Source organism: Canis lupus, chromosome 12, assembly GCF_003254725.2.
Source record: "Canis lupus dingo isolate Sandy chromosome 12, ASM325472v2, whole genome shotgun sequence".
Taxonomy (NCBI): domain Eukaryota; kingdom Metazoa; phylum Chordata; class Mammalia; order Carnivora; family Canidae; genus Canis; species Canis lupus.
The window spans coordinates 43,463,910-43,481,426 of record NC_064254.1 but is presented as its reverse complement, the minus strand read 5'-3'; the positions used below and the strand labels follow the sequence as shown (position 1 = coordinate 43,481,426).

Sequence of the window (17,517 nt, the reverse complement as noted above, 5' to 3'; positions counted from 1 at the left end):
TTCTGTTAGTCTGCTCTTTTCCTTCAAAACACTGACCACGATTGGAAATTACATTTTTGTTTGTTTATTTACTAGTTTAAGGCCTTTCTTCTCTCTTGTCTGTGAGCTCCATGAGTGAGGGACAATATTTACTTTGCTCACCACTGTGTCCCCAGAGCCTGGCACATAATAGGTGCTTAATAATTAATTGCTGAGTAAACAAATAAATGGCAAACTTGAATGTATATTGACCTTTTTATCTTGCAGTTTGGATTTTCTCCTTCAATATATTGCCTTGCTCAGATAATGTTTGTTATATTTTCTCTTCTTTGCTCCAAATTATTAAAGTCATACTATACTTAAAATATTTTTCTCCCCTTTTGGGTAATTTCTCTTCTGGCTTGATGCCATCTGCAAACTCAATGAATGCTATTTGGTTATTTATGTGGTTAGGAGCAGAATGATGAAGACAGGCTGTACTGACTACTTTGCTGCCTTTGGGTCATTTTAGTAATAGGAACACTGAGTCTTCACAGACAAATTATCAGCTGGTTCCTGAATGAGACGCTGGAAATAGTATATTGGTATATTAGTGAATACCTTGTAAATTACATAATGTTTGTTTCTGGAATATTTGTGTGTTGATGCCAGTATGCATTTTGATTTCTAGAAAAGCCTTCCCATAAGCCAAAATTGATTACACGTATATGCTTTAATTATAAACATTTTCCTTTAAAAACTGTCTGCAGCTAATGCCTCTTCAGAGTTAAATGAGATGCAGCAGAGTAAATGAAAATCCTTATGCAATATGCCAATTATGGCTCTGATTAAACTGTGGTTCTGTTTTGCAGTGATGGCTTTACCAAAATGAAAGCTTTGCTATTGCCGGTTCTACTGTGCACATGTCTTCACCTACCGCTCCATCAGGTGGCCTCTGGGTAAAATCCAACAGCTCCTAAGCAAATCAAGAGCACTGTCCAGAGTGGGAGCGCATATACAGCACACAGGTAGGGCCAGTAGTTCTCAGAGGGTAGATCCCATAGGAGCAGCTTCAACATCACCCAAAACTTATTACAAATGTAAATTTGGGGTCCTATCCCAAACCTACTGGAATAGGAACTGGTTGAGGCAGGGGAGGGGAATGAAGTTGGCAATCTGTGTTTTAACAAGCCTTTCAGGAGAATCTGATGCAGGTGAACTACAGAGGAAGGCAGAAAAAAAGTTACTCTCAAGTGAACCCAGGATAAACCCAGGTGGTAATTAGCTAGGGAACTTGTGTTTCAACTCACATATGTAAAGTACAGAGCTCCTTCAACTGAAGACTAAAGAGTGAGCCTTTTCAGTTGGATCCTTTCTCTTTTGATACCTGCTAAGACACTGCTTCTGGGATGAGCCTCAAAGAGCCAATGAATATCTTCTCTGTTTTGAAGAGATCTCCTGCAAGTTAGTTTTACATTCACTTCTGACTCAGATGTGAGTGGTACTTGGATAAGTGGTAAGTGAGACCTTTCTTTGCAGTCTGCATTACATACTTGCTTGCCAGGCCTGTGACCACCTACACTTATTCCATTAAAATTGACCTAGGGTTCCCCCTCATTAGCTTTCTCTGCCTTGACTTCTTTACCTTGTGGGTTGAACTGGAAGTGAGATTTTGAAATTCAGAACAGTGGCTCTCAAACTTTATGGTGAATCAGAACCACCTTGAGGCTCCTTAAAACAGTGATTGCTGACGTCCCCCAACCCCCACCAGAGTTCTGATCCAGTAGGTTTGGGATGAGGCCCAGAATTTGCAACTTGTAACATGTTCCCAGGTGATGCTGATGCTGCTGGTCTGGGACCACAGTTTGAGAACCACTGATCTAGAAGAGCAAAAAAACCACTTAAATTTATCAGACAGTATGTCAGTGTTAGAAACAGATGTGTTTCCTATTCATTTTGCTCATCCAAAGCTAATCCTAACGGAGCACATTTTTGAATTTTTTTCCAACTCCACACTCTGAGTATGGAGAAGAGTTGGTGGTATGCTGACGTACATGGGCACCAGATAAAGTCATTTATACACATCTCCTTCTGACCCTGTGTTCAGTGACATCATTTCCATAGTCATTCATAGTAGCAGAATTTATAGCATGGAAATCAGACAAATGCTATACAAATCAGGGCTCCTTTTGAATCCTCTAGCCGCAGAGTCAATTGTTAAATGCTTGGCAGTGCAGCACTGGGAAGAGTGATAGCACATGAGGTAAGATCTGACATTTCCTTGCAGGAGCATGTATGTGAATTGGAGGGGTATGGGCAGTGAAATTTGTAAATATATCCATTTTGCAAGGAAATGTGAAAGAAAATGATAAGCTTAAAAGTTTTTCAGCAGGGTTTTAGGAAAGATAAGAGGGTGGTGAGATGATAGTAGAGTATTTCAGCATTGGGCTTTGGAATCAGATATGCCTGGGACAGAATCTGGCAGCCTCACCTATTGGATGTGGGATCTTGGGAAAGGAACTGGCCTCCCCAAATTTGAATTTACGTATTGGGAAAATAGAAATAATGTGTTCTTATGAGGTTCACATGAGAAAAGTAATTTAAAACCTAGAACAATGACAGACACATGGGAAATTGTTACTTTCCCTCAGGAAATGTTAATTATTATTATTATTACTACTAGTATTGGTAGTATTTGTTTGTAAACAAATATTTACCAAGTACCTTTTACTGCACCCAGCACTCTGCTAACACCATTAATAAGTTGTGTAAACTTAAGGAGTTTACAATGTTTAATGGTGCCATCACATTTTCTAATCAGATTCCAAGAGGGAGAATTAGAAGGTATGTATCTAGGTACATATGCTAATACTTTGGAGTGCAAATATTTACCAAAAAGGAAGTAGACCAAAAGAATTAATAGGATTATGAGCTAAGAAGAGCTGTGATTATGAAATATAATATAGCACGATCACTCTGTCTTATCATGCTTTGGCAATAGCTGAAATAATTTCTCAGGCACTAGAACACTTTGCAAAGAATATATAGAGGATAAAAATCCTCTTGTTTAAACGAGAAAATGTTAGCATATGATTTAAAATGATTAAAAGTGAGAACTTCTTGTTTCTTTTCAAGATAATATAGAATTGCGTTACATAACACAATATGAACTAGAGTATTCATTGGCACACCAAGTTAAAATGCTATTTAAGTTATTAATTCTGTAGCAAGGGGACTATTTGTCTAATTTTCTGTTCTTTCTACCAGAGTATTGGCTGAAATATTCATGTAGCTATTTTTGACAATAGACAGAGGGGTCCTTTAACATATAATTTTATGAAGATATAAAAATAATTCATTCAGAAGGTCTGAGCCCACCTTCTGTAAAGAGAGTGACATAATTCTATTATATAAAGTTTAAATATATACATTGATGATATATACTGAGTGGGGTTCTGATGTCAAAACCATGTTCTTTTTCATGAACTATTAGATGATCGTCCTATAGGATGAGAAGGCTCTGTTTTAGATTACTTCTCTCCTGTATTGTCCAGATCCTTCTTATGTCCTATGACTACTTCTTGTCTCACATGATTCTGGGCCAGGAGTGTAGGCTTCGTGTTGAAACCACCTGGATTCTGTTACATATATACTGTGTGATTTGGGACAATTTATTTAACCTCTCTGAACCTGTTTCCTCTCTTAGTGAGATTGCTAAAATAATAGTTCAATTTCAGAGTTGTTGTGAAAATTAAGATAATGCTGTAAAACACTTTGCATTCTGCCCAACACATGGTAAACACTCAGTAAATAGTGGCGGGGTTTGTTCTTTCCTTTCAGGGTTCTTATTATTAGTTGCAAATTGCCTCTGGTCAGTGAATATGCAAATGTAACTTCACTTTTAGTGCAGTCTTTATAGAGACTTTTCCTTCACCGTGCTCTGCAAAATGCCGGCTGCCTGTAAAGGCAGGATTTTTTTTTTTTTTTTAACTGAAAAACTGTAACTTGAAAAAATTACCTCTTGCTGTTGTTAGACCCTGCTGTAGACCCCTCTCTAACCCTGAATATTCTTTAGCTGGGTACTTTCTCCAGTCCTGGGTCCTCAGTTTTAATGGTTGGGGTTTCTTCTTGCTAAGGAATTTTTCTTCCTTTGGGACTTAGATTAAGAATGGATGCTCACTATATAACTTCTAAGACTCCCTCGATCACGACATGAAATATCCCCACTGTGTTCCAGAAGCACTTGGAGGAAGAACTAAATCAGAAGACTTTAAAACTTAAAATGTATATTCTCAGCTGCAGAAGCATTTCTAGAGATGGGCATGGGAGAGGCAGAGGTGATGAAATGGAAGTCAAATGGTCAAAAATTAAAGGAGAAGTGAAAAGTTTGGATAAAGTCATGGAGATGAGAAGAAAAAGTTCAGGCAATGTTGAAGTTTCCATCCCCAGAGTATGTGAGGGGCAGAAAAAAGAGCAAAGTGATTTAAAAAGAGAAAGAGGGGAAATGAAGATGGTGCCAGGAAGGGTTTCAAGATATGGCTCAACTTGTTAAGAGGGCTGAGGAAGGGGAGGCTGGGTGGCTCAGCTGGTTGAGTGACTGGCTCTTGATCTTAGGGTTGTGAGTTCAAGCCCCAGATTGGGCTCCACACTGGGCCTGGAGCCTACTTTAAAAAAGGTTTAAAAAGAGAGGAAGATCTGAGGGAAACAAAGCAGTGAGCTGTAGATGTCAGGCAGCTAAACTGAGTCACAGATAGAATGAGTACTTGTGAGGGGGATAATTTGTTAAGCTATATATATACTTTCTCTTTTGCATTTCTCCTACTCTATTCTGGAGATCATTCTTTGCCTTGGTGAGGTTGAAGATTGTTCTAATAGGAACACAAAGGGGAAGGAGGGATATAGGATAAATTGAGTTTCAAATTGGGGTGGGGCTGGAATCAGGGAGAACAAGATGAAAAAGAAAAGCAGAAAAGGAAAGCAAGAACTTTTGAAATTAGCTCCTGAAATCTGAAATAGAATTCTGCAAGAAGACACATTTAAATGTGAGACTTTTTAAGACAAGGAATGTTCTGATTCTTTTAATGATCATTAATGTATCAAGGCCTAGTGGACTTGACCAAAGAAGTCCATTTGATCTAAATCCATGCAGACAGGAAGAAGGGTCTGAGTTGAGTTCCTGTGAGAAATTCTGTCTCCTCGTGTGATGTGGACAAGGCAGGGCAGTTTTTTACTTGCTCCTGAGGAGAGGATACCAGGGATATGGAATATGGCCAGGTGCTGCCCCTGGAGTGGGTGGAAATGGCCTTATGGCTGAAAACTTTGGGCCACAGTCTGGGCCAGGGATGGGCATTATAAATGTACTTCTGATGTTATATGGGTTGATGGGGTCCAGCTGAAACAGAACAGTCCATAAGTGCACCAGACCCTGTCATTGTCACAAAACCTCTGAGGATACTAACACAAACCTTTGGCTGAATTCTAGAAGAATGATGCAATGGCCCAAGATAATAGAGCAAAATTCTTTATAATGATATTTTCTGAGCTGATGGGTACTAGTTTACCTAAAATAAATTTTCTACATTTTTACAGAAATTGTTCTTCAAACATTAACTGAAAACACAAAGGCCATATTGCCAGATCACCAGGTATATAGGTGTATGAGAGCTGTTGATCCTGTCCCCAACCCTACCCAGCCCCAGGCAACATCTGTGATGAGAGAGTTGCTGGGGAAGAAATGTAAGTGATGGGGGCAGTGCCGTTAAGCAAGGCCACTCATGAAACATTACTGTGGACTCTGCTGTAAAAATGTTAACATCAAATATGTAAGTGATGAGAGATGGAGAAGAAAAGGAGAAAGAAATTTGAATATGGAATAAGTCATAACTTATTCAGACCCCCACACTTGTTCAAGCCAGAGAAGGGTTGACTTAACAACCATCCTGCTCAACTTGTAGTATTTGCTAGTGAAAAATGAGGATGGGTGAAGGAAAGATTCATTCACACATTGAGTTTAACAGGGCTCTCCTTTCAGGGGCACAAAACACTGGGGCTTTCATGGATCAATCTTCTGAAACTGCCCAAAAAAGGAAGGAAAAGGAGAAAAGGACAAATACAGACTACAGTGGTATCATTTGAGAATCAGTTGATGATCCCCTTCGCCCTGGGCAGAGATGGGCACCTTGCTGTTTCTGGTCGCTGCAGGGCTGTAGAAATCTGATAATCATTAGTTGTTTCCAGTTCACTGGACTGGATGCAAAAACAGATTCAGGAAAGGGTTAGCCACCCACCCATTCAAAGACTCTTGGGAGTTAACACTCTTCCAGACAGTAACTTTCCATGAGGGCAGCTGGAGGTATTTTTTTGGTTGTTTTTGTTGTTATTTGCTAGGTTTTTGGGTTGTGTGTGTGTGTGTGTGTGTGTGTGTGTGCGCGCGCGCGCGCATGTGCTGGGGGCCGGAGGGGGGGAAGGCGGGGGAGGGGGTTGTGCTAAATAAATGATGTGTCTCATGTTTATAGGATTTGGTAGCTACCCAAGTGTGACAGGTGTTTATTTTGTGTTAGGCTAGGATAATTTGTTATATGAAGTGGCCCTGGAATATAAAAATGGCCTCAATTCAACTTTTAAACTAAATATTTACACTTTGAAGTAATTAGCCGTTAGGACAATAACACCTGGTAGTTCTGTGGCATACTTCAAGAACATTTATAGTCATGGCTCAATGACATTTATTGAACTCTGTTAGCCCAGTTGCAAATAGTAGCCTGCTCTCACTCTGCTGATTGAAAAACTAATGCAGAAAGAAGGTAAATTATCTGCTCTGGCCTAGTGGCTTCATGGCACAGTTTGGATTAGAACACAAAGAAGCTAATCTGGTTCCAGGGATCTGGCCTTTGAGGCATAGCAGAAGCTACATTGCAAATGCCAGTCTCTGTTTGCCATGATTGATACTGGGAGAAATCTGTGACTTTAAGGATATGATGCTGTTTTCATAAATAATAAAATAATATTTATCAGGTTATTTATTCATGTGTTATAGATTGTTTATGGGTCCTAATTGTGAATGAATCCATTGGAGCTGATCTTGCAGTAATGATTCATGTAATGATTCGCATTACATGAATGCATGGAATGAGAGAATAAATACAAGCAAATTTTGTCAATAGAAGAGAAAGCCAAAACTGAGCTGACAGCGCAGATAGTTTCTAGAAATTAAAGGATTTGCCAGTTCTCTACTGTAGGCCTTGAAGTCTATTAAGGAAGGCTGGGAACACAGACAGGGAAGGGCATAAAATAGATCTGCCTGTAAAGAGAGCTGATTTCTCATTTGGAATAGGAATAAGTGATGATGACATGAGCTAGCAGACTTGAGAGAGAAGCTTGCATGTGGATAATGTGCATACTTGAACACTTCACCATGCATGCATTACATTTCAGGCCTTTGACTTTCTTCTCTAATTCACCTATGGAGAAAACCTGAATGCATGATCAACTCAATGGTAATTTCACCTTTCTGTAAAACATAAAGATATTTATTGGCAAAACACCTCACAGGAGTGTTTTGTTAGAAAAATGAAGGCCATCTGTGCTAGAGTCTCTAGGTAGTACTTCTTTCTTCTCTTTTGTTCTGCAGAATTGCACTGCTTTGTACTCGCTCACTTTCAGCAAAAAAGCAATTTTGTAAATGGTGCACTCAAATGCTCTGATGAAGTTATAACTGATAAAGGCACTGAGACGAAGATGCTGCAGTGAAAAATGGGGCACGTCAAAGAAAACTGATTTGTAATCATAAAATGCGGTCAAGGTGATATACAGTGGTATGTGTATTGCAGGCTGTCAGGTGCCCACTTCTAGGTTTGTCCACAGCCTGAGGGAACTATATCTTGTCAGAAATGCTTGTGGATGCTAATCTGTCAACACTTGTTCAATGTCAAATTGTATCAGAGGGTTCAGTCTCCTTTTGGACTTCGACAATTGCCTGCTAGCTCTGTTATATCTCCTTTGGTCAAATGAGCTTTCACTTAAAAGCTGTCAGGATTTTTTCTTATGTCTCTTTCCCCATGTAACTGGGAAGATAGGCTGATTCTTAAAGCCACATGTACTGTTTACTTCTTTTTATAGTGATCTCATAGATCTTTGATATAAAATTCCAATCACTTCCCAGGAAACACAAATACCAGCACATTCCACCCCTTCTGTGGTCTTTTATTTAATAGTCTTTCTGGCCTGGGTCAGCAATTTTCCCTTCAGTCATGGAAGCCAACTGCTACCTTTTCCTGTTATGGGTTCTTTACAAGTGCTACTCTCCAGCCTGGGGCGCCTTTTTTCTCCTTCCTTGCATTCATGTTTCTCTTTACCTTTCTCAGCAAATTAAATCCTCCCCTAAGATTCATCATCTCAGAGACCTTTCCAGTTTCTTACTACTTGAGACTCTGTTGCCAGACAATATTTTATGCTAAGTAAGCTGCAAGTTTTCCCATGACAAAACACCTAGAAATTTTGAATGAATATTTTTGAACCTCCCATTTAAATGCATAGATGAGTTCACAAAACATAATCTTTAGAGAGCAAGTGCATAAAAAGCCATATCTGACACTGTAGCAGCTACTGTTATTGCTGTGTGTGTGTGTGTGTGTGTGTGTGTGTGTGTGTGTATAGGAACATGGGTGCCAAGAGTCATGATAACCCTACAGATTTAAATTATGTTTAGATTATATTTAGATTATAACAGCATGGAGGGATGGATGACAAGCCTTGGGGCCTGTGAGAAGCAGGAGTTAGAACTAAGACCTCTGCATAAAGATGGTCTCTGTTTAAAGACTCTTGAAGGGCCACATGTTCCATAAGAGTGACTAGAAAATAAATATCACCCACACAAAAAGGCCACATAGATGCTTTAAAACTAAGCCTTGCTGCTAGGGAACAAAATTCCCCTGGACAATTTCATAATCATGGGATTGTCATCTCATGGGTTTTTGATTCAAATATATACTCTTCTGATGGTTCATAAATCCACAAGCCGAGAATCACCATGAAAAGGAGTTACAGGTCAGTGAAACCATGGTGACTTGTGAAAATTGAATACCCTGACTTGACCACAGAAGTTTCCCACAGAAATAGATATGCTGAAGATGAGTTCACAATCTAAAATTTAAAAATATTTAAGGAATCATTCACCCTGAACCAGAATCAGCAAAAACAGTAAACAGTAGGATCATAACCTGAAGAAATTCAGATGTTACATTTATCTATTTGATTTTAAAAAGGTGTATTAAAATGATTAAAAGGAGAAGTATAAAAGAACATGACATGGATAGTATCAAAGAGACAAATAAAATCTCTAGAAATTTAACTAACCATTTAAATAAAAATTCAATTATATTAGAATATTAGAGCTGATAGTAAAATAGTGAATTGGAAGGTAGATCTGAAGAAAACTATTTGTAATGTGACTCAGATAAAATTATGGATAATATGAACTAGAGATAGGCATAAATAATAATATTCTAACATATATGCCCAATACAAACTCCAAAAGGAAGAAACAGAGTTTAGAATTCTCCTTAAAAGAAAAAAATCACATACATTTCTTATTTGCTATTACCACAGAATCATCCATTCATCTAGCCTTCTATTCATCCATCTACCTATTCATTAATCCTTCCTTTCCATATACCTATTCAATAAACATTTATTCAAGTATATACTTTATCTTATGTATTGTGTTATGTACACAAAAATAAAAATCAAATCTTGTACTTAAATTTAAAAAAAAATGCTAATGTGCAATCTTTTGGATGATCAGAAATTCTCCAATGGGGAAATTAAAGTTTGTTTAGGATCTCAGTCAGATTATCATCTCAATCATGCAATACAAATATAACACAACAAAATTACCTATCTGAGAGAAAAGGAAAGAGAAGGGCATTTGTGTAGGTATATGAATATATGTGTAACACAGCAAGAAAAAAGTATGCAACTGTCATGAGCCTTGATATTGCCTTTAGCAAACACCTCAGGTTGTTTGGTTTCTCATTTAAACCTTCATTCCTGAGGAATCTGAGCTCTTAATGTCCACTCTGCCTGGACAGATTGAAGGACCCTTCTTAATCTTTACCTCTTGGATTAATAGAACCATCTTGGAATCAACTAGCTTCTAGCCAGACTTCTTTATGCTCCCATTTTGCTCCAGTCAATTTCCCCTAAGGAGCCAGGACCAAATACCACATTTTTTTTTTGCTTTCATTTATTGTCCCCAAGAGGACCAAATGGACAGATGGTAGTTGCCACCTCCAATGTAGTCAAATTATTGTTAAATCTTTTGATGATTCCTCATTGGATATTGAAAACTCTAAGTCAGCAGAATAAAAAGTCATGGAGATTGGGAGAAAATATTTTGTAAAGAGTCAGTGGGTATAATTACAACAGGTGCCAACCCCACTCACTTCTTGTTGCTGGTACTCATGTCTTCTAGTCATAAATTGAATCCTTTTCAGAGCATTTATCGTATCTTGTAGGATAGCATTTCACACTAGCCAAATGTTATGCATTAGTTTGACACAGTAAATGAATATTTAATAGGCAATTCCAACTACATCTGGGTAATGGGGAAACAGATATGACCAGTAAATTTTTATTGCATTTCTTTCTTTTTATAGTAGAAGGACTTTCTTACCAGAAGGACTAGAGTGAGGCATTCCATGAAGATGACAAACCATGCAGTAAATTTATGGTTGGTGTTGCTTGAAAAGACTGTCCAACATGGAAGGAATATCCAAATCCAGGACAAATGTTTGTTCCAGGGGATGTAGCAGGATTCAGCATTATCAATCTGCCACAAGATGGCTTCCTGGTCCAGTTAGGTATTCTACTATATTGAAGGGTTCAGGCTTCTCAGAGCTTGAAAACACATTCAGTCTAACCAATCAGGACATTCTATTGAGTAATATGGACAAAAAATGTACTTAAATTCTGCCTTCTGGGAAGATTTCTCTTCTTCACTTTACTTCTCTTCAGGGAAACCCTTAAGTAGGCTCTAGTATTATGGTGATCTACCTCTCTCTGTTGTCAGCCACAGAGTTCTCTTCCACATCATTCAGTCATAGGGAACTTTTCATGAAGCAGTGTGAGCCCATGAAGTGAGCTGTCTCATGACATCATGAGAGATATAACCCTACTATGTGTGGACAATGTTTCTTTTCAATTTTTGCCTTGAGGACCTTCCTAAAGTTGATATCTAATATATCAACTTCTCCTTGATTGTTGAGTCCATTGCTTACAGTTAGTTTTAGGGCTAGATAGATCTGAAAACTCCAAAATTATTATGGTCAACTGAGGTTTCTGATTACCAAATGTCCCGTGGTTAACAGGACTCAGTGGCAAGCAAGCTGTTGTTTCCCAAAAGAATAAATTACACATCAAAGAGCATGTGCTTGCCACTGTATTCTTCGGAGCCTTTGCTATGACTCTTCTACTGAGATTTGCCACAGGTGTAATGCTTCATCTTAACCTTCCCAAGATATAAAATTTGCCATATCATTGAATTGGTGTCATGGGGATCAAAGGGCAAAGCTATTTGTAGCAGCTTTTGTTGGCATCATCAACTAACTCAAGTTATGAAAATTCATTATTACTTTGTGAGAATCAATTATATTTTACATTAACTAAACTGGAGAATTATTATTATTATTTTTTTAAACCAAGTCTTTTTTTTTTTATGATAGTCACACACAGAGAGAGAGAGAGGCAGAGACATAGGCAGAGGGAGAAGCAGGCTCCATGCACCAGGAGCCCGACATGGGATTCGATCCTGGGTTTCCAGGATCACACCCTGGGCCAAAGGCAGGCGCCAAACCGCTGTGCCACCCAGGGATCCCCTAAACTGGAGAATTAAATTGGGCATGTTGGATTTACCCTGCATTTCCCCTTCTCATTGGTAGCAATAATCTCTGTTGTTCTCCTACGGGTGTAGTATTGCTCTTGACTTACTAATCTGTACAAAAAGAGATACACAGGGCTGCACATGAACCTGTTTTTCTATAGCTCTTACTCTATGAGTTGGAAATCTAATGTGAGTATTTTTCCAGCTACTGAAATAAACTCAAGCATTATGTTCAGGACCTAGAGAAATAACTATATATTGGGTTGAGGGTCATACGCAGCTAATTGTGAGGGAGACTTGTTGGTAGAAATTATTTTCATAGCTTATAGCTCTTGGAATATAATGAATGGAATATTTATGTGTGTGTGTTTTGAGGGAAGGGTCTTCTTATTGCAGAAAAATCTGAAAACTTCATGAGACCTAATTTTTGGTATTGGGTTTGAAGAATTAAGGCAAATCTCAAAAAAGCCCAAAGGGGGGGAGAAGGAAAAGTTGTGAGGAGTCAGCAAACAACAAACACATATGAAAGGAGGGATTTCTTCAAAGTCAGAAACCAGATTGTCACTGTGGCCATGAAACTGTCCTGGCCTGGTGACAAGGTGGGGCTGAGAAATTGCTAACTATTAGTGTTCCAGATTAAGAGTAGGAACCTTGTGCGTGGCTGAAGTGGTCATTGGTTGGTGGCTTATCCTGGTTCATGGCTTCTTCCTTGCTAAAAGTGTTCTTATTTTAGGCTCTCAGGTTTTCCCTTGATTAAGGTGAATCAAACATAAGCCCGCAATCAAAGATTACCAAACATGCACATGAATTAAATAAATGACATTGGTGAGAGTTAGAATAGGTAACCTACAACAGACATAGACCCTAAAAGACTGTGAACATAGGAATAAAAAAATATAGTTCCATAAGATGTGGAACATAAAATGACATGTTATCATATAGTTAAAGAAATAGAAGATGGAATGACCAAAATGTGCAAGCGACAAGGCTCTATTTAAAATATCTGGGTATATCCAAAGTCAGAAGAGGGCAAGAAATAATAAAAATTGAGCAGAAATAAATGAAAAAGAGACCAGAGAAACTAATAGAACAGATCAATGAAATCAGAAGCTGGTTCTTTGAAAAGATCAACAAAAAACAGCCAGTCATTAAAAGAGAGGGAGACAGAGAGAAGACTCAAATAAATAAAATCAGAAACAAGAGAAGAGGAATACAACCAACACCACAGAAACACAAAGGATTAGGAGAGAATATTATGAAAAATTATATGCCATCACATTGGACAACCCAAAAGAAATGGATAAAGTCCTAGAAACATATTACTCCCTACAACTGAATCAGGAAGAAGTAAAAAGAAATTTAACAGACCAGTTACTAACAATGAAACTGAATCAGTAATCAAAAAACTTTCAACAAATGAAAGTTCAGGACCAGATGGCTTCACAGGTGAGTTCTACCAAACATTTAAAGAAGAGTTAATACCTATCCCAAAAAATAAAAGAGAAAGAAAACCTTCCAAATTCATTCTATGAGACTAGCCTTACCTTGATACCAAAACCAGAGAAAGAAATACAGAAAAAGGGAAACTGCAAGCAATATCTTTGATGAATATAGAAGCAAAATTCTTCAACAAAATGTTGGCAAACCAAATCCAATAATACATTAAAAAATTATTCACCATGATCATGTGGGATATATTCCTGGGATGAAAGGGTGGTTTGCAAAGTAATCAAGGTCACAAATCATCACATCAAGAGAAATGATAAAAACCATACCATCATTTCCAAGAAAAAAACATTTGGCAAAGTACAACATCCATTCATGATAAAAATTCTCAACAAACTAGGTTTAGAGGGAACATATTTCAACCAAATAAAGGCCATATATGAAAAACTCCTACGGGTAACATCAAACTCAATGGTGAAACACTGAGAGTTCTTCCTCTAAGATCTGGAACAAGACAAGGATATCCACTCTCACCACTTTTATTCAGCAGAGTACTGGAAGTCCTAGCCATAGCAAACAGACAAGAAAAAAAGGCATCCATATTGGTAAGGAAGAAGTAAAACTTTTACTATTTGCAGAAGATGTGATATTATATATTAAAAATCCTAAAGACTCCACCAAAAAACTACTAGCAGTGATAAATAAATTCAGTAAAGTCACAGGATGCAAAATGAATATGCAGAACTCTGTTGCATTTCTACACACTAATAATGGAATAACATAAAGAGAATTGAAGAAAACAATCCCACTTATGATCATGCCAAAAAGAATAAAATACCTAGGAATAAACTTAATCAAGGAAGTAAAAGATCTGTACTCTGAAAACTATAAAATGTTGATAAAAGAATTGAAAATGACACAAATAAGTGGAAAGATACTCCATCTTCATGGATTGGAAAAAACAATATTGTTAATATGTCCATATTACCTGAAACAATCTACAGATTTAATGCAATCTTATAGAAGTACCATCAACAATTTTACATAACTAGAACAAATAATCCTGAAATTTATATGGGACCACAGAAGTCCCTAAATAGCCAAAGCAACCTTGAAAAAGAAGAAAAACTTGGAATATCACAATCCTAATCTCAAGATACACTACAAAGCTGTAGTAATCAAAACAGTATTGTAGTGGCACAAAAATAGACACATAGATCAATGGAACAAAATAGAGAGCCTAGAAATAAACCCACAATTAAATGGTCAATTAATTCATAACAAAAGAGGTAAGAATATGCAATGGGAAAAAGTCTCTTCAACAAATTATGTTGGAAAAACTTGACAACTACATGCAAAAGAATGAAACTCGACCACTTTCTTACACCATCCACAAAAATAAACTCAAAATAGACTAAAGATCTAGATGTGAGATGTGAAACCATAAAACTGCTTGAAGAAAACATAGATGGTAATCCCATTTTTTCTAGATATGTCTCCTTTGGCAAGGGAAGTGAAAGCAAAAATAAACTATTGGGACTATATAAATAAAATCTTTTAAAAATAAAAAAGTAAAACTAATGTAAACAATTTTATTTATTTTTTTAAAATATCTTATTTATTTATTCATGAGAGACACAGAGAGAGAGAGAGAGGCAGAGACACAGGCTGAGGGAGGAGCAGGCTCCATGCAGGGAGCCTGATGTGGGACTTAATCCTGGGTCTCCAGGATCATGCCCAGGCTGAAGGCTGCGCTAAACCACTGAGCCACCGGGGCTGCCCTGTAAACAATTTTATTTTAAAATCAAACTGGAAGTTATGCTATCTGAAAGAGTGCATTTTTTAAAAAAATAAAACTAATGTAAACAATTTTATTTTAAAATCAAACTGGAAGTTATGCACTCTTTCAGATAGTTATACATTCTTTTGAAAACTTTATTTATGTCTTTATTTTAGAGAGGGAGGGAGAAAAGGGTAGTGAGGCGAACAGGGAGGCAGAGAATCTTAAGTAGACTCCACATCCAGCACAAAGCCCAACACAGGGTCCATTTACAACCCTGAGATCAAGAGTCAGGTGCTTAACCAACTATCGACCCAGGCTCAGGATTTTATTTATTTGAGAGTGCCAGCAAGCAAGCAGGGGCAGAGGGCAAGGAAGAAGCCGACTTCCCACAGCACTGGGAGTCCAATGCAGGGCTCCATCTCAGGACCCTGGGATCATGACCTGAGCCAAAGGCAGATGCTTAAGTGACTGAGCCACCCAGGCGCCCCTGTTTACATTAGTTCTAAATGTATGGATTAACCTCTAGTATGGAATCAAAATGTTACAGTATTTGAGACACATCATCACCTATTTAAAAAATACAAGAATAACATTGTCATTAATAGCCCCTAAATTGTACATTGTTCTAGTTTCCAATTTAAGCTAGATTTCAATTTCATTCTTGCTTCAACAGCTATAATAATATAATATACCTCCTGATGGAAGTTTTTTTTAACTGATCACTCTATCACAGTTCTTCCACAAAATTATGGATATACAACTGATTCTTGAACAACAGAGAGGTTAGAGATGCCAAGCCCCATGCAGTCAAAAATCCATATACAACTTTTGACTCCCCCAAAACTGAGCTACTAATAGCCTACTGTTAACTAGAAGCCTCACTAATAACAAATAGTCAGTTAACACTATTTTGTATATGTTTTATCTGTCTTCTTAAAATAAAGTAAGCTAGAGAAAATAAAATGTTATTAAGAAAATCATAGGGAAGAGAAAATACATTTGTATTACCATACTATATTATTGGAAAAAGATCCGTGTGTAAATGGACACACACACAACTTCAAATGTGTGTTGGTCATTTGTATTGTATTTATTCTGATGATCTAATTGTCTCAAATTTGCCCAGTGGGAGCACCTTCAAGATGATTTTGATTTCTTGATTCTTTGGGAATGTCTCGTTCATTCTGTGAGCATTTTCTGGCACAAGATGTTCTAGGCTCATCTTATGTTTTCCTTGTTCCAGCCTTGAAATTAACCATTTTAAGGAGGGGCCTTTTTAAGTGAGAAATGGTATTTAGATATATTTTTTACCACAGTATGTCTAAATCTATCTGTTTCAATAGTATCCTATTGTGTCGATTAAATACCATTTTCTATTCCTCCTTGTCTTCTATAACCACTTGTGATCTAAACAGATTAACACTAATCTTTTGTGTGATTTATTTTAGTATTTTATAGGAGAATATGCAGATATATTAATGTGTATAAAGAACATGATCATATATCTGTATAGAAATTAGCATAGATGACCCCTAGTTCTAGAATTTATTTCTGTGAAAGAAATGAATCTCATTTATTTCAACCAGGACAAATTAGATAAGAAATCTAATTAGTCTGAAATCCTGCTTTCATCCCTCAAATCAATTTATCAGAGATGTCACCCATCAGAGTCCACTGCTTGGATCTGATAGGAAAGCCAAATGTCTGGCGGGCTTGTATAGTCACTCCTAAAACTATAATATGAACGGTAATCTGTACGTAGAATGCAATTTGAAAACACTGGCCTAAGGTACCTCTTTCCACACAAGCACAATTGCATATAAGTTAAAAACTCTTGGGATGCCTGGGTGGCTCAGTGTTTTAGCGCCTGCCTTTGTCCCAGGGCATGACTGGAGTCCCAGGATTGAGTCCTGCATTGGGCATCCTGCAGGGAGCCTGCTTCTCCCTCTACCTCTCTCTCTCTCTCTCTGTGTCTCTCATGAATAAATAAAATCTTTAAAACAAAACAAAACAAAAACAAAAAACCCTCTCGATTCTGAAGGGGTGCTTCTTTTAGTTGGTTTACTTTATCTTACTGAGGAATTATTTTCAATTTTCTTGAATTCTCTATGTATTCTCTTTGTACTTGCAATTGGAAAAATAGCTTGATTATTTCTATTCTTTGTTTAAAAACTGTTCTTTTTCTATTTTTCTTTCCTTCATTTTGCTTCTCACTTCCTTTTGTCCTTCCTTTTTGCCTATTCCGGGTTTGTTAGTTCATATCCTCTCTGGATATGGTCAGAATCATCAGTGGTGGAAAAATGTGACTGCCAGGAAGTCTGCCTTCATTTTTTTAAACTAAATAGCTTGACAGCCTTTTAATTTACACTCTTTTCAGAGATGGCATGGAATTTTAAGCTTTGTTACTGATTTCCGACATTTAAATCTGTCAAACAGTGTGGAAAATGAAACC

General features: G+C 37.4%; 1 protein-coding gene across 3 annotated transcripts in view; it reads left to right on the top strand.

Moving 5' to 3' along the window:
• UBE3D (ubiquitin protein ligase E3D) overlaps positions 1 to 17,517 on the top strand; it is a 209,498-nt gene that overhangs the window by 172,501 nt on the left and 19,480 nt on the right. For 2 of the 3 annotated variants that reach the window (XR_007401277.1, XR_007401279.1), the window contains one exon: positions 831 to 986. The exons of the other annotated variant lie outside the window; for it this stretch is intronic. The gene's annotated coding sequence lies outside the window, so the exon portion shown is untranslated. The remainder of the gene's footprint in view (positions 1 to 830; positions 987 to 17,517) is intronic. 3 annotated transcript variants of the gene reach the window in all.